Source organism: Corvus moneduloides, chromosome 14 (genome assembly GCF_009650955.1).
Source record: "Corvus moneduloides isolate bCorMon1 chromosome 14, bCorMon1.pri, whole genome shotgun sequence".
In the NCBI taxonomy this organism is placed as follows: Eukaryota; Metazoa; Chordata; class Aves; order Passeriformes; family Corvidae; genus Corvus; species Corvus moneduloides.
In genome coordinates, this window is record NC_045489.1 from 4,857,811 (window position 1) to 4,882,771 (window position 24,961).

The 24,961-nt window shown below is 42.7% G+C and overlaps 1 long non-coding RNA gene across 9 annotated transcripts in view; it reads left to right on the forward strand.

Annotated features, from left to right (window-relative positions):
• The window catches only part of LOC116451012, an 87,385-nt gene extending 62,917 nt beyond the window's left edge, over positions 1 to 24,468 (forward strand). For 7 of the 9 annotated variants that reach the window (XR_004243043.1, XR_004243050.1, XR_004243047.1 and 4 more), the window contains 4 exons: positions 14,446 to 14,733; positions 16,407 to 16,717; positions 16,823 to 16,872; positions 22,052 to 24,468. This is a non-coding gene — a long non-coding RNA (uncharacterized LOC116451012). The remainder of the gene's footprint in view (positions 1 to 14,445; positions 14,734 to 16,406; positions 16,718 to 16,822; positions 16,873 to 22,051) is intronic. The other 2 variants (XR_004243044.1, XR_004243051.1) reach the window with 2 other exon arrangements.
• Positions 24,469 to 24,961: the final 493 nt, after the last annotated feature.

A 24,961-nucleotide genomic window follows, 5' to 3' on the forward strand; every position in this document is an offset into this window, starting at 1 on the left:
TGAGTCTCCTATAAGTTTATAGTTAGAAGTAAATATTTAATGCACAAATCTGGGAAATCAAATCATGGCTAGTAGAAATTTTCCCTTAGAGTTATTGAAAGGTAATGTAAGAAAGATGGGAGGCACTGTGGGTTCTGTTTATTTAACCTTTCTTGCTCTCGCTTTCCTTTCAGTAGAACTCTTTGTGACTTGTCATTAAACACTTCTCTATTCCTGCAGTATCTGTTTTTACTATCTTTACAGTAGCCACTGAATTCAGCTTTTAATGCCATTTAAAGGAGAGGTTAAACACATACATAGCCTACTTAGGGCTATAAGGATTGTCGTTTCGGTCCTAATTATTGGCAGGAAAACCAGGTGATTATTTCTAATAATATCTAAAAATCTGTTGACTTTGTAGCAGTTTTTCTTAGTCTGCTTAATGAAGCAATGGCCAAATCAGATTAAAGTTTGCCCAGGGCCTCTACATTGTGCGCAGAAATGCCTTGGGAGGGTAAAATACACAGACAGGGCAGACTGAATTTAGTGTATGTGTGCCATACTGGGCTTTTTCCCCCGTTTTTACACAGTATTCTTGCAAATATTGCACCACGCTCTGTATGAAATGTCTGTAGGAACGAGACTATTGCAGACAAATTACAGCTGTTTCCCCACCACATATGGACTTTCTGCAACGACTCTTCTCCTGTGTGGTGGATAACAGAAAATAATAAGTATCCTGGTTTTTTGGGCATGAAATCTGATAGTGAAAAAGACACCAGGGAGAATTCTTTGGTGATAAAAATTTAAATAGACCCATTTATCAATATGACAGAGATTTGACCTGAAAGTTAAAGTGTTTGGAAGTTAAGTGGGGTTGTGTAAAGAAAGTTGAGGCTGTGCTACAGATAGACCGTGGGGTTTGTAAGTTATTAAATCAAAATAAAAGGTATTGACAAAACAATAAATTGCCTGGATCACCCCATGTAATAGGTTTTGGGAGCACTAAATACATTCTCCATGCTAAAGATGTGTGAAGCCTTTTCCTTTCTCATACTTTTGTTCTTCTCCTTGAAAACATTTGCACCGTGGTTGGTTTTATAACAGACTTGGCACCAAATTGGGCCTGGGGATGTTTTGCCAGAGAACTGGCTCGGAGCAATGGTGAGAAGCAGGAGCAGGGGCATTGCTCTGCTACCAACAGGATTATTGGCCTTTGCAGGTGGGGTACAGATCACTCTCTGGGGGGATTAAAATAATAATAACAACCATAATATCTTTACTGGGAGAGATATTTTACTAATATCTTCAGGGGAGAGAGCACTGCAGTGCTCTTTGCTCTTCTCAGCACCATTTCCATGCTGGAAATCTGTGGGATTCAGAAGGAGAGCAGCATCTGGCAGTCCCCTCCAGCAGAGATGCTTTGGGGAGTAGTTAATGCCACCTGCTCATATCACCCCTTAAACCTTTTGCAATGACCACCATTTTCCTGGGAGAGGGGCTGAGTTTGCTCATGGAGGGGAAGGAAAATACCCGTGGGACATACTGGGATGGAAAGGTTGGGAGTGGGTGGTGCAGCAGCTCTTCACCCCCAGAGTCTTCAGCTGGGCCCTGCTTTTTCCCAACTCCACAGGATTGGGGGTGAGTACCCCCTACCTCCGGCTTCCCTGCCGAGGAGGGAATGAGGCTGGCTCTGTTTGCCTTGAAAATGACACAGATTTGAGACTATTTCCCCTCCTGCAGATTTCTCCATTGAGAGGAGCATGGAAGACATTACTATTTATAGTGCACAGTACGTGTGCCCAGCGGGACATCCCCGAGCAAACATCCTACCAGTTTGGAGGTGGGATGCTTTCCAGCTCCGTGGCCCCGAGATGCCCTGTGCCCTCTCCCAGGGAGGTGGGAAATCACACAGGGGTACCACCCATCTCCTCTCATCTCTGCCTTTCTTTCACTTCTTTGGAGATGAGATGCTCACCCCCTGCCACGGAGCTGAGCATGAGGCTCGGAGGCAAAGCAAGTTTTCCGCACAAATAATGCAAGTTTTAAGGGAGGGAAAGGGCCCTAAAAAATGAAGGTATAAGGGGGTTGCAGAGCATCTGCAGAGTCTGGTTTGGGGATGGGCAGCCTGTGTGTGTGTGGGAAATGGAGATGGAAACTTGGTTTAACTAAAGAGGTTTGGGAATTTCAAGGGGACGAGGACCAGCAGTGGGATTTGGGGTCTGTCACTGCCACTCCCTGCCTGACCACCTGGGTGTTCCTGTATGGGTTTGGGATATCAGAACCTCTTCATCTAAGCTTAATTCTTGATATGGAAAAGATAGCTGACAATGGCAATAAAAATAACAGTAAGCAGTTGGAAAGGCCCAGCTCAAATCGTGCTCTGTCAACAGCTTTGCAATCTGTATAAATATGAGAGGAAAGACAAACAGCTCTGATTTCTCTTTAAGAATGTGAGTATCCATTGTCGTAGATTTAAATTAGGATGTTTTACTTGTACTGTATGTAAATTCCTCCTTGGCAAATAACCCATGTCCACTAATGTATGTGTATTTTGGGCCTGTATAGTTTGGGTCTCTGTGAAATACAATGAAATCTGATAGCACACAGAAATACTTGCATGGAATGTCAAATTTTTTGTGTGTGCTTCTCACATATCCATAAAAGAGTTTACACATTTCTAATTACTCATTCAAAAAGAGACTTTACAGCACTTTTAAAAGAGAGCCAATTTTTTCCCTACTGTGTTCTGTTTTTACAGCTTGTGGAAAGCTTATTTAACGAAAGTTTAAGTAATCAGCGAAAGTCATTTCTGAGCAAAGACTGACAGATATGAAGCCTCTTTTCACACTTCATAAGAGGTGGAGAGGGTAGCCATAAAATTTACAGCTGAATAGTACTCTGTTCAGCCTAAGTTATAGAATTATTAGTGTTCCAGGCATGTGAGAAATTTTAGGGAGATGAAGTATTTAAGGTGATACTCTATGTTTTGTGTAGCTGAGCTCTAAGTGCAATAGCAATAACAACCCACCCCTCCAAAGGCAGCGACCTGCACGTCCCTTGGGGCTGATGTTGTGCTAAAAATATGTGTTTGCAGCTAACTGAGCTTCATGATATATTAATAAAACCCCAGCAACGTGTTCCCTTTGCAGAGACTCACCTCTGGCTATGAAAGTACGAATTCTCGGGATATGGAAATAAGCACACGTGGTGTGTGGGTGAGAAAGCAGCGGGGAGGGAGGTGGCACTGTCAGCGTCTCTGTCCCAGCCCCTGCAGCACAGGGACACAGGTTTTGCTGTAGGAGAGACCTGGATACAGAGTGGTGGACAATAAGTGACTCCTGCAGGTCATGATCAACTGCGCTGAATAAAGGAGGAGGACCTGGGCTGTGTAGTGAGACTGAGAAAGGGAAATCTCTGTTCCAACTGACAAAAATGAGCATGGCTTTTAGAGGTATTTGTAGGTATTTGAGTGTGAATTGTTCTAAATATCATGAGGTGGCCACATGTTGTAATCACGGGTATTACATACAAATATTTATCATAGAATCAGAGAATGGTTCGGGGCAGAAGGGACCCCTAAATGCCATCCAGTCCAACCCCCCTGCCATGAGCAGGGGCATCTTTAGCTAGACCAGGTTGCTTAGAGCCCTGTGCAAGATAACCTTGAATGTTTCCAGGGATGGGGCATCTTCCACCTCTCTGAGAAATCTGTGCCAGTGTTCTGCCACTTTGGTAAGAAAAATTCCTCCTTGTGACAACATTAAGCAAACAAAAGCAATTTACTTTTTACTTTTACAAATTACTAAAGGCATTTCGATATTATGCTTGGTTTCATTTCAACCTGTTTGATTTTTGTTGGTTATTCTTTTTTTGTGGTGCTTTAGCTGTACCTGTTTACCCAGGAACAAACAGCGGAAAGGCTTTCTTAGTTCTTTAAAACAAGTTGTGTGAGATAGAATCAAGTGTCACTGCAGTCACTTTGAGGTTGGCCAAGAACTGAACTGGGGAGGCATCTTCCACCCTCACTTCTCAGTCCTGGAGAACAAGGACACAAGTGTACAGCTGCCACCAGTACATGGTTTAAATACACATAGTGTAAGGTTTATATTCCTTTGATTCGCTTTTATGTGAGCCTAATACAAGCAGCCTCATAAAGATCACTCTTGCACCGGATTAAAGCAGTGCCTTGGTAGCATTTATTGGTGGTTCATAAATCATGGTGGCACTTTGTTGCTGTCCACAAGCTGGTTTTGCTGTTTAAGGGTTCAATCACGAAGATGTACAGTATTATTCCAGGAACAGTCGTAATCCTACAGAAATTATACTGAGGTGTTTTTGGAGGCCTGGAATTTGTGGGAAACCTGTGTGTATGGAGTGATGTTGGAAAGCAGAGACATGGGGTACCTTTAGTTGCTGTATCAACAAGCATGTTAACTAAGTACATGGAATACTGGCCTGTGTCTTTATGCAGTTCAGGAAAATCACTCATCATGCCAGTGTCCAAACACCCAGTGTTTCCATCCGACATCTACTTCAACTCAATTTAAGGTTTTCTGGATGCTGAACACTTTGATTTCAGGTGAAAATCTCAGTTCCAGGGGCAGTGCCAGGATTTGTCAGACCTTACAGGCTTCCAGTTTGGGTTGTTAATACCAACAATTCCCAGTCCTATTCCCTTGACTCCAAACTGTATTCGGGAGGCGTTCGGTGCTCCTGCATTCAAACAGTTAATTTGCACTATGTTCTGTTAAAGAAAAGGAAAACTGTCACCCTGTCATTTTAGAGTCTGACACTAAGCTTGTCAAAAGAGACAGCTGTTAAACTGAATTACTGTTGACATGCAGAGAAACGGCCCTTGCCAGATGTAAAGGACATCTGCGGCAATGAAGTGGTACAGGGTGGCTTTTAAAATGTGGTCATACTGGTATTTGAATAGAGCTCTATGGCATTAAAACGTGGCCTTGACTCAGACAGTTTAAGGCAGCGAAGCAGAGCCAATGCCAAGCACAAAGAAGTGCTGATCTGTTGCTGTATCCATAACTTAGGCATGAATATGAAAACAGTGCAGCATCAAAGCTATTAAGCTCTTATCGTGTATCCAGGAGGATGTGGGCTTAAAACACAGTAGGAAATATTTTGTATTTCTGGCTCCTTGGCTGTGCGGGTAGGTGAGGTGGAAATTCGTAAGGTGGATTATGCAGGGAATGAATGGAAATAAGTCGTCTTGTCTTCAGCTAACAACTGCTCAGACAAGAATTGCAAAGGGCATTAGGCTTAGGAAGTGAGGCTGGATGTGCCTCGCCGGCGTTCCTGATAACATTCCCGGGATGTGGAGCACGTGGCGGGTGCTGGGGAGGTTCCCCTCTGGAGAGCAGAGCAAATAAAAATGAAAATCATTGAACAGAGAAACCTGTAAAATTCTGCTTGTGTATCTTAATGTGCTTTCCACAAAAAAAGTCAGGATACCAAATTAATATTGTAAAAAAATATAGTTATTATGAATATTTTATAATTTAGCAATTGAACCAACAGTAGGGAATTCTGCACATTATATAAGAGTGCAAGTCTGATTTGCATGTCTTTAGTGTAGGAATAAAGCTGTTTGGGAAAAAAAAAGTATCAGTTAAGCAATTTTGCTAAATGTATGAAAAATGAAATGTTATGAGATGAAGCATGTATTCATTATGAAATGAAATTGATGTTTGAAGCTAAAAAAATATTCAGGCCAAACATCATTTTGAATATGTTAGCAGATCGTATCTTGATTTAGTTGTGTGTTTAGTGATAGCAGAAACCAAAGAGTTTCCATCTGGAGGGAAGAAGGCAAATGTTATTTCTACATGACACAGGTTAACCTGCTCCTTTCTGCAGGAAAGCAGCACCAGCAGCAACAACAATTTGCTCTAGACAGGAAAAATTATGGAAGAGGTGGGGCTAAGAGGGGTTTTCGTCTTCAAAAGAGGAAATTTTGCTTTCCAGACACCTGTATGACAAAATGCTGATGTCAGGTGAGGGGGACTCATTCCTCTGCAGGGTGGTGGAAAGTCCAGGGTTTGTTTAGGTCTTGGGATGATTTGGGCTGGTGTCCTGCACTGCTCCAAGGGCATTCGTTTCCCATGGAGAACACCCCATTTCCATGGAGAACACTTAGCATCCCATGTTGCCACTGCCCACCACCACAGTGCCAAGAGGTGTGAGATCCATGCCCATGGTCCAGCTGGGAGCCTTCCAGATGGCCGGAGACACGAGTTTAGTGTGTGATTTATGGAGGGGCTCTGGCCAGGGCTGCTGCCAAAGCTGACTCGAGGCCATCAGTGAGTGTGGCCAGCAGTGCTCCCACCACTCCGTATGGCCGTGGCTGGCTGGGTCACAGCAGGAGAGGGTGTAACAAGTCCACATATCCATGATTTAACATGGCCCATCCTGAAATCTCATTTATCAGCAGCTGGCAGGGCTCTGCCATGTATTCAGGAGTGTCAGAGTTTAACCTCCATGGCACAGGAGGCACAGAGTGTTTGAGCAACCTCTGGGAGTCAGGGCATCCTGCTTTGTCCCTGCTGGGAAGCTTTGGATAGGAGCAGTCAGGATGAACCTGCTCCTCTGGGATCAGAGAACATGGATATGTTTTGGGGTTCAGGATGTTGGGAGAGCTGGTTCCTCAAGAACAACTTTGATGAATAAATTTTGAATGTATTTTAGTCTGCAGAATGCAAGTGAGCAGGTGACTGCCCAGCAGGACCATCCCTGGGAGCTACTGGAGCTTCCAGCCTGGTGGAGTAAGGGCAAGACACATTTAGGAGGAAATCCCTTTACAAAACACTGGCACAGGCTGCCCAGGGAGGTGGTGGGTGCCCCATCCCTGGAAATGTTTGAGGTCGGATTGCACAGGGCTCTGCTGGGACAGGGACCATCCTCATCCTGCCTAATGCAGGAGTTATTTGGGCAAAGCATCCCATGCATCTCCAGAAGGATGTTTTATCCTGCAATAAAAAGAGCTGAAATCTCCAATCCCCTTTTCACCGCTCAGTGCTGCAGGTTATAGCCAGAGCAGGCTCACCTATTTCCACAGGTTGAACTTTGCTGTAATGATTAACTTTTTACAAACAAGCACAAAGTGGAGCATTTAAATAAACAGGAACAAGCTTATTATTAGATGGCAGGTTTTTCTCTGATAGCTCTTATAATGTCATTGTTAGTTTATTAAAGCTTATCACGAAAAATCTCTTTCTCCTAAGCTAAGTTCTTTTGTACAGCTTCCCACTTTGATTGACATCAAAATAAAATAACTAACCTATAAATTATAATGTACGGTTTAAATGATGGATAAATGCATTATTTGTAAGGCATTGCAAGGATCAACATATGCAATTTCTGGAAAATAAAAAATATTTTACGAAGATAATAATAGGGCAGAACTCAGCTCTTTTTGTGAACATTCTCACTGCATACTGCTATTAGGTGATCCTTAAGGTCCCCTCCAACCCAAACTGTTGTATGATTCTATGATTATTTTTACTAATCAAACAGATCTGGGGGAGAAAGCCTGATGTCAACAACCATTTTAACTTCAGCAGCATCAGTCCCAGGTCAAACATCTAAATCATAGAATCACAAAATGGTTTAGGTTAAAAGGAACCTCAAAGATCACCTCATTCCAGCTCTCCTGCTGTGGACAGGGACCTCCTACCAGACCAGGTTGTTCCAAACCCCATCCAACTGGATTTGAACACTTCCAGGGATGGACCAGCCACAACTTCTCTGGGCAGCCTGTGCCAGGGCCTCCCCACCTCTGCATTCTTCTCAGAGACACCCCCAACTTCGTGAGTTCTCAGTAAGTAAACTTCTGTCATTGAAGTCACCCCAAAATCCATGTCTGTAAATACATTCCTACTCACCTGTCTGCTGATGTTGGAAAGGCACCTTTCTTTCCCATCTCTTTCAAGCCACGCAGTGAAACTCCCTGAGCTCCCTGTGTTCCCTGGGAGAGGCTCCGTGCCTGGACGCGCTGAGCAGGGCTGAGTTAGTCCAGCTGGAGATCTGTCCCCAAGCTGGAATGTCCACTGAAGTATTGCAGAATGGGAATGAAGTCGTTTACCAGCAGAAAATAATACACAATGGCTCCTTATAATCCGCCTGTTCGTTGGGAAAGCAGGGATCTCCAGGGAGGGAAGGACTCCTTGCTACTTTTTGCACACCCTATTTTAAATTGAAGTCTTTAATTCAGCTTTTCTGTAGCCTGATAACTGTTCCTCACAGGAGGAAGGACCTTGGATAAAGGGAATTTGCTCTGCCTTGCTCAGTGAGGCCACCTCGGAGCACTGGTGCTCGGTGAGTACCATTAATGGGTTTAAATTTGACTCTGCAAGTCCCAACATGGAAAATATGGCTCTTGTCCCCAGAGTTTTGCAGCTTAAAATGAGTTAATAGCACATCTCAGGCTAGATCTGAGTGCATATTATAAATGACTAATTTACTTCTCGAATTTACCATTTCGCCTGCTTGGATTGTGATTTCTAGGCATAATCTCCTGTATAAAGGTTTTTTTTTCTCTCTTTCTTCGTGGTGTGAATCGAAGAAATATTTGAAAGCTGAGGTGATTGTTTCTGTGCTTGGGTGTTCATGGCATGTTTCTGGCCAACACTTAAAATTCAGTTCCCAAGGCTGGAAGCAGCAAAAGGCAGGTTTTGCAGGGACAAAACGTGACCAATGGAAATAAATTTCCTCCCAGCACATTGGGAACCCTTCTCAACAATAAAAACCACCAAAGGAACCACAATATGTGTGGATGTTGTAGCTCCCTGTTCAGTCCAAATACGAGGCAACATTTCCCCTGAATTTATGGAGTTTAACACTGCAGGGAGTTTGGGATCTTCACAAACTGTAACCCATATTTTAGCAGTGCCAAATCTTTCATGATCCAGGCTCATTTGTGGTGGGAATGGGCTCAAGGTAAGGTCATGAGGAATTATATTGTTTTTTTATTTCCCCTGTGTGGAATTCTCAAAAACCAGTTGCTGACTGGGTTGGTAAATCCCACCCTGCATAAATATATTGATAAATACCTGATATGTCTTCAGCTAAAGAAGAATCAGAGATGTCCCAAGGAGGAAAATTACTCCTTTTCCATCTTTGTTTGCACTGAACAGGTTTCTTGTTTCGATGACTTTTTCCTTAGAATATCATCTTTTTGGAAACCCTGTGAAAAGCCACGTAATATATCCTTAAATATCCTTAGTCCTGCCCCATGTCCATGTTTTAAGAGTACTGTCACAATTACAACCAACTCTTCCAAACATCACCTTTTTCTCTTTTTGGCCATAAATGTTAATGTACTCTTTCTGCTTTCTTTTCTTATCAGAAATTCTGTTAATTACTCGAAATGAACATGTAGCAAATAGAAGTTTTCTCTAAATTAAATGGAAAATCCATTTTTTGCTTATATTTTCTCATGTAATTAGCTATCATATTGTTAAAGGTAATCTGAGTTTCAGCAGAGGAACAGAGTTTTCTTTATTTTTGCTTTATCTGTAGAGATTTTTCATATTTTATAACAGATGTAGGTACAGGTAAAGATAAGGAAGGAGTAGGGCAGGTAGTGGTGTGCTCACTGAGTAGCTGATTTCAGAAATGGGGGTCTCCTGGGCCTGACTTGCAACCAAATGACCAAAACACTTTGCCTTTTATTTATTTATCCAGCTACTTAACACTTCTTACTGTTTCTCTTAAACGAATTAATTTACCCTACAAAGCACTCCTTGCAATAATCAATGACTCATTACGCTGAAAGCCCGCAGGAAATACTAATTAAATGAAAAATGTGCAAGAGGAATGTGCAACTTTTGTATTTCTAACGACCCAGATATTCAGTGCTTTCTTGTCCAAGTTCTCATAAGTTACAGGAGAGCTTTTTGCCTTCAGCCACAGGGAGCTGAGGTGGCTTAGAGGGTGGTGATATTTCCCAGACATACCAAATCCAGTCCATTTATCATCAATATCCACAGGAAATAATAATCTGTTTATACATCACATTTCTCTGGGCTCTGCGAGGTTCTTGTTATGAATTCCTTCCAGCTGCTTTTCTCATTCCCACAGCAGAATTGCTTGGGAAGGGTTATCCCTTATCCATCACGTACTCTAACAATTATTGACTGAGAGCCACTGATAATTCCAACTCTCTGACAATCTTTGATAAAGATTTTGTGTTGTTATTATGCTCTAAAATGTCTCCTCAGCCATAAAGGCCTTGAACTCCAGGCTGGGTAGGTGGCACAGCCACCTTTTTGGGATCTTTGAATAGGGAGAGCTTAATAATCAAGAAGATAAAGGTTTTATAAGGATAGAAATGCCAAAAATGAGAGTGGGTTCAAAAATCCTGCTTTCTGCCCCATAGGAGGGGTTATGTCCTGCTCCCTTTGGTGAAGGGATGTCTGGAGCAATCGAGGTTTCTTTTATCCTGGTCAATGATTTTTGGAGAAAATAGGTTAAGCAAAGCCGTGAAATAAAGCAATCAGAACAAGGTAAAAAAAACCTGTAACCACCACCCGTACCAAAAACCCCAATAAAGACCAAAAACAAAGCAGTGGCCAAGCTCCTTTGCCTCAGATCCTTGGCACTGCTGACTTTGTAGGATACCAAATTTCTGTTCTGATTTGTTCCCCCTCAAATAAGCTCTCTGATTAATTCACCCCTCTAAATTTCTTTATGTTTGTTGTAGATTTATGTTCTCTTGACCATCAGTCCATACCCTCATTTAGGTGCTTTCAGGTACTGCTGCTCTTGTTTAGTTTAGCAGATGACCCAATGCCAGCCTGGGGCACTCCCCATCCTGGAAAGGGTCGAGCCACAAACACCAGAAATAATTATTTTGTTTTTTAAGTAACGTGGGAAAGAGGGAGAATAAGAGAGGAATGAATTCCCAACTCAGTTTTAAGGCAGCAAGAATTTAAGTCAATTTAGCTCCCCGTGCTAATTAATACTCCCAAAGAGCTTTAAAGAGTAACAACAGAGAGGATGAATTATTTAAAGTGTAGGTGACCAAGAGAAATCTGAATGAAGATGACACTGCCTCTACTTTTGGTTTTCAGGCAATAAATTGCATTTAAAATGGTGGCAATGCATTGAAGATTTTGGTAAAACTTGGTTCTCAGCTGTAAGGAGTTGGGTTTCTGTAGGGATATCCTGTGCTGCAGGACAGGAAATTCAGGGCTGGAAGAGAAAATTATGAAGAAAAAAGATTTCAATCCCAAATGGATGAAATTTGAGATAGAAGTGCCTGTTTTAGCCCCTAACTCTGGGTTTTCAGAGAGAAAACAAATGGTAGCAGTAGTGCACTGAATTTATTTTTTCTGTAAATCAAAAGCTGGATATTTTCCTTGCTCCTTTGTAATTTTATTGAAGGAAAATTATAGAAATCTTTTCAGTGCAGCAGGGGATTGATACAGGTTACATTCCTGGCTTTCAGTCTAGTATCTCCCTCACCAGCCTTTGGAATTCCGTGGGAGTGATGGATTTCAGGAATTAGGCCCTAAATTCTGATGCCTACAGAACACAGAAGAGGTTGAATTGTGTATATTTTGTCCTCAACCTGCAATATATTCCTTGAAGACAATAGAAAGAAGATTCACATAAAATTGTCTCTTTATTTGGAGGTACTTTAATATCAGAGGAGATTTGCTTCCAGCTAAGAAAACATTTGTTACAGAGCTAAAAATGTTTGATATGCTGCTGTATCAGATAAAGTTTGTTAGTGCACAGTGGCACAGTGCTGATAATTGAAGAACTCACAGGATTTTCGGCAGTAAAAGATCCCCAGTGAGTGCTAAGCTCAGTGGGAAAATGTGATGTATAAATCTGCAGTGAGAGCAGAGGAACAGGAGGGGAGCATCTCTGCACTCAACCCTGGGAACCCCAAACCACCACTGAAGGACGTTAAAGAGAAATAAAAGGGAGGAGATGATATCTTGGGGCTTAAAAGCTGTTTTCAAAGAATTTTCTTGTTAAATATAATGTTGGACAAGAGCCTGGGGAAATTCTCAACTCACTGGAGACTCCTGCTGTCTCTTGGCATGATCTGGTCTAGTGGAGGAATCAGCCCCTAGCCCTGCCTAGTCCAGGAATACCTAATTCCATGAGGAGAAGTGGTCACTGGAGGTATCAAGGAAGGTGGGAAAAGTCCAGGCAAGAAAGAGAACCATGGCCAAAGGTGATGGATAAACTGGTTTTGCGTGATGGGGTAAGGAACACCGACTTGTAAAGAACTGATGGCTAAGATGAAGGTTTGTTATATCCAGAGTCAGCCAAGCCTGGATGATTTCAGAAGGAATGACGAAGGTGAGCCTGGAAAGAGCCAGAGAGGGAACAGCAAAGCCACCAGAGGAATTCACAACAAACTCCAGAGAGCAAAGGCAGTGCCATGGAGGGGGAGGCCGCTTGGGCACCTGTTGTGACAGCTGTGACTAAGCATACAATGACCAGATCAGGGTGAATAATGAGACAATCTGCTCATTTAAGAGTGGATATACAAACCCAGCAGGGACATGAAACTCTTTTGCTTTGTTTTACTGATAATGTGTTATTGGAGTCATGTCTCTGGCTGTGCCCTAGAGTGGGTTCAAAACAATTACTTACATAACACAGGATATATTTAAGTCAGGGAAAAGCAGGGAGGGAGAAATGTGCGTATCTCAATTTCTGGTTAAGAAGCAAAATGAAATTATGTTTTTCCGAATAGATTTATTGATTTCCATTCTTCCGGCACAGGGATCTCCATCTCAAGGACTGGATCCCCCTTGCAAAACTTGAACTGGAAAGTAATCAGTGAATGAGACTAAGCCCTGTATCCATCCCTCTCCAGCTGCTGGTTTCTACCCTAATAACTGCTAATTATTCTAAGAGTAAACTCTTAAAAATAACTCGATCAATGTGTTCTCCAAAAGTTGGAGCCCATCTCTGGATGCCTCCAGCCTGGTCCATGGTGGCCAGGCAATGTTTGGTGCAGCCCCCAAAGTGCCTTTCTCTTGTAGTGTTCTGCTGTAGGAGTGGTCAGGTGTCTTCTGGATCGCTTTGGGGTTGATTTTGAGGTGGCAAATGTGCTGCTTTCACAAAATTTCATCCACAGCTGAAGAAAATTGTATTTGCTGCTCACTTACAGAGCAAAGTGCAGGACAACAATAGGGAAAGCAAAAGGAAAAATTAAACTCCCAAAGCCAAGAAATAGTAGAGTCCAGGGCAGCTGCCCATGCTGCAAACCTGATTCACAAGTAATGGCATTCCATGCGAGAGTGACCACCCCACTTTAATTTTCAAATGAAAAGCATATTGAGAAACTTGGAATACAAACACAAGATTTGAGGAATGTAAATACCTGGTGAGTGCAGCCAACCAGCACAAAATATCTTTGGAGGGAGCTGGAGCTCAGTCCCTACCGGAGTTCCCCGTGCCTACAGATCATCATGTACAGGGAGTAATTACAGCAGGGTTTGTCAACTAATTTGGTGGAGGGATGAATTCGTTATCTATTAATCAATGTAGGGAAGCATGAAGCACCTACAAAACATTCATCTCACTTTAGCTTCTTGTTTACCTTTAATTAGACTTATTCTGATTTGATTGGGAAAAATGGAGGTACCTTGGAATAGAGAGGTGTCAGCTGGAGCATCTTGGACATCACTTACTACTGCAGGATCCTCAGGGAAATGGGTCAAGTAGCTTGGACTTCTATTTCCAAAATGAGCAGCTATAAATTGCTCACAGGGTACAACCCCTAAATCAGAGGTAAATAAAAGGATGGTTACAGTGCCAGCACCTCGCCAATGACAATAAATTTTGCAGCAGTGTGAATTAATTAATTTTTTATTTACACCTGCAGTGGTCACCCCTCTTTCCTCAGTTTCCCCATTCCTTTACTGTTATATTTATGTACAAGGAGGATATTTATTAGGAAAACATTTCTTCACCTATTTCATTATCTACAGTTGATACAGAGTGAGACCAAATTTTTTTTTAATCCCTTGCAAAATTGTTTACCTTTTCTTCCCATAACTTCCATGGGGGTTATAGGTAAGGCTGTAACACATAGACAGAGTTATGGGATGTTTTATAACTCATGTGTTGGATGTTTTATAACTGATGTGTTGTGTGTGATGTAGATAAATGCAACTGCAAGCATAGAAAGCCCCAGTGGGGTCACTTGCGTTTCATTTCATTTTAGCTTGACTTTAAATCAGTGATATTTTTTGTTTTTTTTAGAAGAGAATTATTTTAAATGCTTTTATAAAATGAGAAGTCCTGGTTAAGCCTTGGAGTCCTGGACACAAGTGTGGAAAACTGCAGCTTCACTAAAAACTGTGCAGTACATGTGCCATTCCTTGGTGCATGCTTATTATGGGTAAATATTGTTCTCTGGGTAGTGCCTAGAAATTGTAATTAATTTCAAATACACCCTCTTTTTGTCCACGTATGCAGATTTCAAATCTGTGCCTCCGCCAGTTTTGACACTGTGCAATGAAGCATCCGAGCTCTCAGATGTCTGGCTCTTCCGAGTTGTGAAATGAGAAAACAAACAAACCCAGCCATTCCAGCCCTGTCAATCTACTTCTCAGTGGACAGATGCCCTGGTGCCAGAAAAGCTTCAGCCCATGATCCCACACCTCTTGGCAGTGCCAAAAAAAAGCCGGAGATCTACTGGACGCAAAAGTGCGGCGGTTCCTCACCTCGAAGAAATGGTGTTTGTGGCCACGCTGGAGCTCCTGGGTGAGGCTGTGTGGGGAAATGTGTGCAGGCTCTTCTTCCTGCACGAGTGAGTGATTCCTGGTCTCCTAGATAATCCACCTGATCTGCTCCTGGAGCAAGGTGCCTCCGGACAGGGATGGATTAATGGGTGACAGTCCAGGTTTGTGCACTGAGGTTTCTGGAATGAGCCAGGTACATCGGTAGATTTTGTGGATTGCATTGTTAATTAATTAAATGGCACCATTAATTATGGTTTTAAATATTTTATTGGGCACTTATCTGGTGGGAATTGGCTAAAGTTTCTGAGAAAATGGCAGAGCTTGGGTTTTAACACAGACAACTCTCTGTGCCATCTATGGCCATGTCCCTTTGAAGGCCATCACTGGAGGTCCCAGCCCAGGTGTCCTGTTGGGCACAGGATTTTTTGGAGGGGGATGAGGCTTCAGTCTGGTCCCTCCACACACTCCTGGGGACATCTTGGTGGGCACAGTTCCAACAAAGCCCAGCCTAGTGCAGCTGAACCCCCCAAGATGCACAAAAGCACCCTGGAAGTCTTGAAAGGTGGGTTTAAAACCCTGCAGATCCCGCCGCATTTATTGTACTGGCCCTGACAGAGCCAATGACCTGCTTTGGCACAGACAAGGTTTTCCTTTTGGCTAACGATTTGCGTTTAGTGTCACACGGGGCATCCCAAGAAGCTGCAGCATTCAGGCCTTTTTAATGAATTCCTATCCCTTGCATATTAGTGGGAATATTTCCACTGCAGCAAACACCATAAACAGTTTCCACACTGGGGTGTGTTATACTGCCACCAGAATTGGTTCTTCTGATGGTTCATTTCTTTTATGCTGAGAATTCAGGACCAATTCAGCTCGGTTTTATGCATCATTAGAGATTTACAATTACTTTGCTATAGTTTCTTTCTGGAAGCCTATCTCTCATGGTTAATGCTATGGGAGTCCTGTTGTGTAGAGGCTGCTATGAGCCACCTTATAGCAATAAAGCATTTGAGAAGGATTTGGAATTATGAGTGGCTAAATTCTCTGTGCAGTGCCTGTAATGCTGTTATCCCTTGCTGAGCTTGGGTTGAAACTCTTTTTTTTTTCTTCTCCCCAAATTAGAAGAAAAAAATGCCGTTTCTTTGAGACATTTTGAATCATTTAAATGCAATTTTTTTTTGTTGAACCGCTGCAGTCGGAAATGAGGAATTGTACGAATTTCCATTTGGATTTCATGATCCTTAAAATACATTCAGGTTGTATTAGTATAAAATGAAAAAAAGGCCTCTTCTTTTTCTTTTTTTTTAAATCTCACTTTTAAAAAGTCTAATCATTATTTGGGATTTTATTTTGGCTTTTGTATTTTATGTGTGTTGCTAAAGCCAATAAATTTCACAATCTCTGCCCTTGCACAATAAGCAGTGGATCTGCATGTGTTATAATCCACATAACTCACGTTTTACGTAAATACACTATTGCACTGAAACAAACATGATATGTAGTGAATAATATGGGCCTGATCTAAAGGCCATTAAAATCAATGAAAAGATTTCAAATTAACATTTATAGCTTTTAGATCAGGCTCTAAATGGGAAAATTACAGTTATGGAGTTTCCCATTTACATACCTGTGTGCTGCACTTAATGTATTTTATGGAATTGAAATTACTTGGTCCTCTTTTTCATGCTTTTTTAGGCTAAGAATTTGCCAAGGGCATCAACAGCAGTTTTCCCAGGCTCCAGCACAAGGATTTAGTCAATCCACTGATGACTCAAATCTTTGAAGAAAAGGACATGGTTATCAGAGAAGCGCTTTGACGACAGCAAGGACGGGAGTGCTATCTGCCTTTTTCCATCAGAGATTCCCATTCCCTCTCATTAACATACTCAGGACATCAGCACAGCCATCGGGCCCGAGGGAATCGCTTCCAACTTTTAAGGGAATATGCACAAGACCTCAGCCCTGCGTTGTTTCAAACAGATCAAACCAGATTTGCCACATGTAAGGTGAGAAGAAAGGCTGAGGCACAGCAACATTAGGGGAGGGATTCAAAGGTTGCAGGGAATTTTCAAATCCATTTTTACATCTTGGTGATCTTTCTTCCTTTACAGGGTTCTTCAGTCCCACGGAGGATGTGATGTCTGTGAAAGCTGCTGCTGCAGTAAGTGGAAAAGGGAGATGCCTCTACCTGCTCTCTCCCAGTGCCCTGTAATGAAAAATGCTTTTGGAGCAACACTGGAAATAAGCCATCAAAATATCTGATTAAACCTCTTAGGAAACTCTCACTAATCACCTTCTCTGCTCTTGATGGAATGTATTTATGCATTATAAATATACTTACTAGGTGTGTGTGCTCCATAAATCACACCCAGCACTTGTATATGATGTATAAGCACATTCTATAGAACACACACAAATACAGATGCCAAACTCCCACAGAGTTCATCACTGGAAAATGTTTGAAGGATCTGATCCTTAATATTTAATGAGCAAGATGCTATTTCCTTCCTCAGCTTTTATCTCTGGTTTGGCATAGTCATTAAATTTGTTGTTTCCTTGCAAGATTATATAATTTATGACCTAATTTTAGACTTTTGTGTAACCACGTTGAAACACTCGTGGCGTATCCCGATTTCCTCACACGGAGTGCTCCAGCATTTGACACCAGCTCCAGCACGGCTTCTGTGAGCTGCCCGTCAGCAAGGAGTCACAGGCATGAAAGGAAAAGAGCCCACCAACATTCAGGCAGCATTATAGGATTAGTTTGGGGCATTTTTTGCCCTGTAAAAAATATGATTTAGCAGCATTTCCAAAGCCGTCTGCGGTGCTGGCAGGAATCCCCAGGTAAGACAGGCAGCACCCAGCAACTCCTGTTCCTGAAAACATTTCATGCAGCTGTTCTGGATTTCAGACTGCTCTGGGACAGCTACCTTCGGTGCAGGGAGGGGTGTTTGGAGGTGGAGAAGCAGGGGAAGGAGTCACTCTGTGCTTTAAAGCCACTGCCAGCCCTTCACCCTCTGGAATTTCCTCCCAGCACCAGCCTGGCTGCTGGGCTGACTTTTTGCTGCACAAGGTGCTGCCAGATAACTCCAAAATTAATCATTCTAAAGCTGCAGCCACAGTTTTTTGGTGTTTTCTGTGTGTCCAGAGTAATTCAGAGATGCTGTAAAGAGTGCCATGAGCTTCAGCTATTTTGTCAATTTAAACTGTATAGTTGGGACCAGTCTTTCATCAAATTTAGTGTATTGGCTCTTGCATTAATGCACTCAGAGCATTTTATCCTGGTGTTCCATAGGGAACTAGCTTGTGGTTTTGGAAGGACTCTAGGTTTCCTTTGTGCTTGCAGTGCTGTTTGGAGGAGTTTTCCTCTTTTTCCACCTTATCCTGAATATCCAGCAGGCATGGCAGAGTTGGGGTGCTGCATCCTCAGATCAGCAGCAGGAGCACAGGGACCATGTCCATGCAGCCCAGCACACCCCTCTAACACAACAACTTCATGTACAGGGCGAGGGGGGTGCCTACATGAAAAAAAAAGCATCCTTATAAAAAGGGGACATTAATTCTTGGATTAAGAAAAATTGGAGAGTTTGTCTCCTTGGCTTTAATGGAGCTGTTCCAGGAAAGCAGCAGAGAACAAAGTGTTTTCAGTATCACATAATTCAAGAGTAAAATCATAATTCCAATTACCATTGCAGCCACTTCTGGCCTTGGGAAACCTATGCTAATATTTATTATTATATGATTGACCTCTGATTTCTTCATCATTTATATTAGCAACCCTGATATTCTTAGTAACATCCTTTAAATCATAGAAGCAGGTGTCAACAGTGCACGATGAAGTCACATCCTGCAGATTTTTTATTTACTTAGCCCATTTTTTTTTTTTTCTGGTTAAATAACATTGTGAGATGCAGAATCTCACCTCCACAGGGCCTTGAGGGGTGTATGTAATCATGGAATGCATTTCCTATAATCTCACAAAATGACTCAATCCTATCAGAGGTACAAATAGTTTTACAAAGTCAATATTTCACTCCCATCACCGCCTGACATCATCTTCCACACTGCACAAGAAAATATTTACTTGGCTCTTTGACATGAATTGCCACGAAGCCTTTGGAACAAAAACCAAGAAGTGAGAATTAAAATGGAATAATTTGACTTAATGAATTTAGCCTCTTTTCTATGTGCTGGATTTAGATGTCAGATGATTTCTTACAACATTTGGGATGGACATGGACACCTCCAATCCCTGTTCTCCAGAGAGATGCCTACGCACGGATCACAGAGTTGCCCAGAATATCCAAAGCTGGAAGCTGATCCTCTTCTCCATCATCTCAATATTTTCTTTGCATAAGTGAGCATTTCTCTGGATGAATTAAGACACTGCATTTGTTTTCCAGGTACAGGTGAGGTGCCAAGGGCAGCCTGGGGCTTCTCACTGCCTTCAGCAGAGTTGATAAAATTGTATTTATCCACAAAGAGACTGATTTTTTTTTCAGATTGTTCTGAAGATGTGTCAAAAAGTTTAAATTCTCTGTCTCCCATATCCCCTGCTCATCTTCCTGCCTTGGTGCAGCTCCTGCTGTTGTTCACTTCCAGAGAGCACAGCCAGGGGCTTTTCAGCATCTCCTCGGGAAAATGTTCCCCATCTGTGGAGCTGGGTAAAATGGCACCCACCCGGAGAGGGCTGTCCTTGATCATCCTTGTCTCTCATCCATCATTTTTTTACTGAAATTAGATTCTTCTGAACTCACATTGCTTTAAAGGGTTTACCTGGCTCAGCAGGTGACAGTTTGGGGATGTTTCAGATAGATTTTGCATCATTTGGGACAAATTTTTAAGGTCTGTGAGCCTTATCCAGTTGTCAGGCAGGTGGGTCCTCTTCCCCTCTCTGCGCATGTAGCCCTAAAAACACCCTCTGATTTCTGGATGTCAGAGGGGGAAAAGGGTCAGAACAGTCCCAGATCCCGTTCCTGAGAGCTGTCAGTGTGTAATAGCCATTAGCAGCTTCTGTAGTGACACAGGTTACTGCCACGGGACCAAACACCTGCAGGGAAGCTCCTCAGGCGAAATTCCCCTCGGCTCCAATCAGGTTTTCTCCGGAGCAGGGACCGCTGGCTGCGCTCAGGGCGATCCGCCTGCTCCTGGCTGAAGAGGCACCTCTAATCGACTGCTAAGAGACTTATTAGCAATGTAAAAAGGAATTGGAGGCAAGGAAAGGATTCTTCCTGGCAGAAATGTGCTTTGTAAAATTAGTTTTTTCTGACAGGAGTAATTGGGTTAAACTCCTCGTGACTGTGGGTGTTATGTGTTGCCCCTTATTTTACCCAAGCAAAGGGCACCAAACACTTTGAACTTTGTAAATAATTGTTTCCAAAGTGTCGGGTTGGTTTTTTTTTTTTTTCCCTTCTCTATAAATTCTTCAGAGAAAAGCTGATTTCTAATCCTTATTCCGCCAATGACAAACAGCCTTTTCCCACTCTAGATATATTTTCTTTCCCCTCTTTGGATTTTAATATTTCTTAGATATTATAAAAATCTTTATTAAGGGGGAGTGCAGAGCTTTTGCTCAGATTGGGAAAATCATTCCTAGAGCTTTAAGAAACTGGAGAAGAAAGAGAGAAAACATCAAATAGAAGAACTTTATTGTGCACTGTGGCAGGTGTTGGGCCGCGGTGTGGAGATGTGTGTCCAGAGCCTGACCTGTGTCCAGAGCAGGCTGCTGGACTTCACTCTGGCTTTTCCTCACTCCAGATTCCTGGAGAGTGAAGGGGTTGGCCCTTTGCTGGTTGTTCATTCCTTCTGGGCTGAAGCAGAGCCGGGATTTGCTCCTCCCTCCCCAACCCCACCCTGGCATTGCTCTGCCACTCGTGTGCTGAGGAGAGGGGCATTTTTTTCTTGCAAACACCTTTTTTTTCTCAGTTTTATTTCACTTTTTCATGCACAGTAACAAATGTTAATGCAGAAACAGGACAGAAACTGTCCCAGATTGTGCAGTGTCAGAGCCTGCAGGAAACCCACAAACCTGCATAAACCCAGGCCAACCCATGGATGTGGGAAAACTGAAGTGCTGAAAAAGCAAGACATTATATTCTCCATTATCCTGAAAAGTTGTATATGAATTCTTTTAGTTATCTGCTATTTATTTCTTCACCTTTTTTTGGCAAAAGTCACAAATAATGAGAAATACCTCACTGGAGCTTGGGCTCTCCAGTGTGGGGGAAGTAATCGCTGAGGAGCTCAGCTGGAACATTTCCTTTTTGTCTTCATGTAGTGGCTCAGGTCTTCCTCAATGGTAGGAGGCTCCCACCAAGACTGATCTTCCCTCCTTCTCCTCCTCCAGAGCCAGGGGTTTCAGGTCTTGGATGCCACCAGCAGATCTCCAGGTACTTGGATGATGGTCTGTTTCCTGCCCCAGCTGAAGCAGGAAAGAATTTAAAATTTAGAATCATGGAATCATTAAGGTTGGAAAAAACCTTTAAGATCATCAAATCCAACTGTCAGCCCAGCACCACCCAAATGTTCACCACTAACCCATATCCCCAAGTGCCACATCCACATGTTTTTTGAACACTTCCAGGGATGGTGACTCCATCATCACCCTGGGCAGCCCATTCCAATGCTTTAAACCTTTTCCATGAAGAAATTTTCCCTAATATCCGATCTAAACCTCATCTGGTGCAACTTGAGGCCGTTCCCTCTCCTTCTGTCCCTGTTCCCTGGGAGCAGAGCCCGACCCCCCCGGCTGCCCCCTCCTGTCAGGGAGTTGTGCAGAGCCACAAGGTCCCCCCTGAGCCTCCTTTGCTCCAGGCTGAGCCCCTTTCCCAGCTCCCTCAGCCACTCCTGGTGCTCCAGCCCCAGCTCCTTTCCCTTCCATGAACACGCTCCAGCCCCTCGAAGTCTCCCTTGTAGTGAGCAGCCCAACACTGAACGCAGCAATCGAGGAGTGGCTGGTATATTTTCTCCCCTGAAAAACCCCCAAAATAAATCTCTGATTTTTGAGAAGGCACCATCCAGCAGAGCCCAAGTGGGAATGTTCGCGTTCGACGCCATCCATCACGGCGGGAGCGGCTCCTCGGGCTCCGCTGGTGGCCAGAAGGAGCTGTCAGGGCCGGCGCGCCGGGCGGGCTGGGAGCCGTGCTGGCACCGCTCCCTGTGCACGGGGGATTTCTGCTCTGACAATTTTTGGCTCCTTTAGGTTCCTCCGGAGCTGCACGGAATATATAATGCTCTGCACTGGGCTGACAGGGAACTTCAGTGCAGATTGCAAGGAGAGATCCTCTCCCTGCATCACTTTGTTTTGTGCTGCTCTAAAATAATTTTCCTTGTTCCTGCAGCTCCTGTAAAGCCAGAAGAGCTCTCCATATTTCCTTCCCGGATGCCTTTTTCTCCTCTGCTTACAACTATAAAAGCAGCTTTTCATGCTCCAAATCAGAGATAAATGGAAATTGCTGCTGAAGAAATAAAACACAAGGCCAATCAAATCGTGACACAGGAAGCAGCCTTCAGCCAGTGCATTTTTGAGAGCTATTTTTAGACTATATTTTTATTTTGTGACTCCATATGGGAAGTCAAACCCATATGGTTTGGGAGAACGGAAGGTTGTGCTTTTATAGTGATTTTGCAAACTATCCCAGCTCAGCTTTGTCCTTAAACTCGTGCTTAAATCCAATTGTCGGAGGTGGGACTGGAGCACATCAACTGCTCCTGAGGTTGTACCAGCACAATTCCCTCCTGAGGTACAAAATTATTCTACATTTGTTAAATCAGTCTCCAGTTAACTCGGCTCTCCTTAATTACAACTTTTCTCATCCTTACACCTGCCTTTTGTCCTTTTTCTTTTTAATATGTTCATCTCTTCTCCAATGTTCTGATGCCCTGATGGGTGTGTTTGGTCCAGTACCAGCCAGGATGCAAAGCTGAGCATCCACGGCCATCATGCTCCTGCTCTTCACAGTAGATGTTGCTGTCTTCCAAATACCCAGATTAATGTGATTTTGAGGAATAAGACTTTATTCTGCCCACAACACCGTGGCAAATTCTGAGCATGCTGATGAAGCAATAATTTCCCAGAAAAGGTATTTTCCTTCTGTCACCCTAAATGTATAAAATTAGAAACGTATCCTCAGTGTTCATCCACCAGAATATCCATTTTATTTGTGTTAAAAGCTTTTCATGACACTGAACCAAAAATTATGTGTCTTTTAAGGAATTTTGTGGCATGGTTAAAAACACCAACAGGAAGTTTCTGACCTGGTAAATTCCAGAGGATCAACATTTGAGTTTTTCAATTGTAACCCTGGAGTTTCTTCCCTTTGCAGTTTTTCAGAAGGTGGAATTAAAAAAAAAAAAACCCAAATGACATCAGCTGGACGCTTTAATAGGTAAAATAGTGAGCAGAGGCTCAGAAATGTGGGTGATTTGGTTTAGTGGATATGGTGGAATTGGGTCAAAGGTTGGAATGGATGACTTTGGAGGTCTTTTCCAAACTTAATGATTTTGTGATCCTGATGTGAATTACAGAGGTTCAGGGTAGCAAACACCCTGTGGAGCTGCTCTGACTAAAGAAAAAGTAATTTTCTGCGTTAGTTTTGATTCTGGAGTTCTATTTAACCTCCATGTGGAAGCAGAGCTAAGGAAAGAGCAGGGCATTGGCAGTCAATATTTTTACAGTGGTTTTTTGTTTGGTTTTTTTTGTTGTTTTCTTTCCCTAGGAAACAGTTCTCCCCTTTTTGAGGGGATAAAGTGCAACGGGAATAGGACTGCTCAGTGGAAAATTCCTTGTGGCAGAAGGATGGGCAGCATGGAGATTTCTGAGATGGTTTGGATGTCACCTCCATCCAGTAGAAGGAATGTAATGCTAAAACTGGTCATCAAAACCGAGACCTCACAGATTGTTTTGTTGGACAGTCAAGAAAACAACCACCGAATTTTTCCCCGGACCAGTGTTAGAGGAGACAATGAGAAAACAACCTGGCCCCAAAAGAGGAAAAAGGGAAAACCTGCGATTAGAGCAGAGAAAAAGTATCAAAATTTGTAAAAGAAATCTGATGAAGCCATATTTGTATCCAAAATCCATGATTGTTTTGAAATCCAAGGAAGTACTGTTAAATTATTTGCTTGGAGGAGCTGTATAGTCAGAAAACCCTCATCACTTGTATCCCACTTTAATAAGTTTATACCATTCTGAAATCCCAAAAGGCAGGAAAAACACCTGAATTTACGATGCTTGGGAGTGTTGGAATTAGATGCAAGAAGCTGGGTTTTCCCAGGAATGTTATGCTGGAATATTTGAGTAACACAAGTTCTAGCACAGGCGCTTGGGGGGTGTGGTGTGGGCACAGGAGCACTGGGAGGTGGACTCGTCACTGCTCTTCCTGGGCATCCCTTGGCACATTGGAGCATCGTGATCCCGGTAAATCCAGCCAGGAATCTGTCAGTGACTTCAGCAGAGCTGGAATTCCATCCCAGTGTGACACGGGCTGGTGACGTGGAGCGATGTCAAGCCACTGATGTAGAACTGGAAAAATTCCTCGTCACATAACTGATCCCACTGGGTTCCCAAATTTCACTTGGGACTTTCTACCGAGTTTCCATTCCCATTGCAAATACATGGATAACATGTTAAGGCATTAGCCTTAAAAAAGTAAAGAAATCATTTCTTTAAGAGATGGGCAATCTGTAGAAGACATTTGTGTAATTTTGCATTCTAAATGTGATTTATATTTATAAATAAATTTGCATAAAATCTCCAGCTCTCGATGTCATAGTTCTATTCTATCTTTAATTCAGATGCTCAAGAAATGGAAATTATTTTTACAGCTAAATAAAAGCCATACAAAGCTGCCAGGAGAGAATGAGATACACATTGTGCCATGCAGCCATGATAAATCCAGCAGCACCATGGTTACAGCCAAAATGAGAGGCCATCAGAAACCAGGGAATATCAGCACATAGAGATTCCCATGATTTTGCAGACTAGTCTGAACCAGGGGAAACTCATGACGCAGGTTAGTTAGGGAAAATTACTTACCTGCAAGATAAACAGGCCCCTAAAATGAGGGGGAGCAGTTGGTTTAGATGGCAGGGTTTTATTATATTTGTTATATTATTTATACAATATATTTATCAGCCTTATTTGGACCAGGCTCTGCATATTTGTAAAATAAAGATACCAGAATTCTTGTAACACAGACAGGTTTGCAAATGACTGGGGAGTTGCCAGTATGGGCAGGCTTTAAAAATAT